We start from the raw sequence: 807 nt of genomic DNA on the forward strand, positions 1-807 counted from the left end.
GTATATATACATACATATATATTCATATATACCTATTCATATTTACACACAGTAAATCTGAAATAGTGAATACGTTATCTCTTTCGTTCCTTATCCTTTTTCACTCATATTCTCGGTTTTTGTTTTTATCATTGTTATCATTCTCTCAGTCTCTCCCTCCTCTCTCTCTCTCGCTTTCAACCACTATTTACAACAGAATATAAAACAATGAAGCATCCATCATTACGATTGTTTCCGTGTTGTAGTGGTTATCACGTGCGCTTCACACGCTCAAGGTCCTCGGTTCGATCCCGAGCGGAAACAACGACAATTGATTTTGGAAGAATTTTACTCTCCGTGTCTTAGTGAAACAGCTGGTGATGCTGCAGTGACCTGGATTGCAGCCTCCACGTCAGAGGATGACCATCCGAGCGGCATCCGAACGTCTGGCGCCACCGAGATGTTAGAGGATGCCTGTTGCTTCTTAATGAACAGAAGATTGGTCGGATGCCCTATTTTTTCTGTATATTACTTCTTTCTACTGCAGTGTTCACAATTTAGTGTAATTAACGTCAAATCACATTCAAATTGCCCAGTGGGAATTCCCACATCCGCATTTCAAGTACCCACAATACCCACACCCACGTAGACAGCCAGCACTAGTTTCCCACACGAGGGATGCACGCCAGAGATCAGCCTCGGCGTGGACCTTTTCGTTGAACTGAATTCACGAAAAGGCGAGTGGGCAGTCTCATCGTCGAAAATTCTCTTTTTCTCTTTCTCTCACTTTTACTTTCACTCTCTTTCTCTCTCTCTCTCTTACTCATA

At 42.5% G+C, this 807-nt stretch overlaps 1 non-coding gene across 1 annotated transcript; it reads left to right on the forward strand.

Moving 5' to 3' along the window:
• Positions 1–230: 230 nt before the first annotated feature.
• On the forward strand, positions 231–303 carry TRNAV-CAC (transfer RNA valine (anticodon CAC)). Its single transcript has one exon. It is a non-coding gene; the product is annotated as a tRNA-Val (tRNA).
• Positions 304–807: the final 504 nt, after the last annotated feature.

Source organism: Penaeus vannamei, chromosome 3 (assembly GCF_042767895.1).
Source record: "Penaeus vannamei isolate JL-2024 chromosome 3, ASM4276789v1, whole genome shotgun sequence".
NCBI classification, from domain to species: Eukaryota; Metazoa; Arthropoda; class Malacostraca; order Decapoda; family Penaeidae; genus Penaeus; species Penaeus vannamei.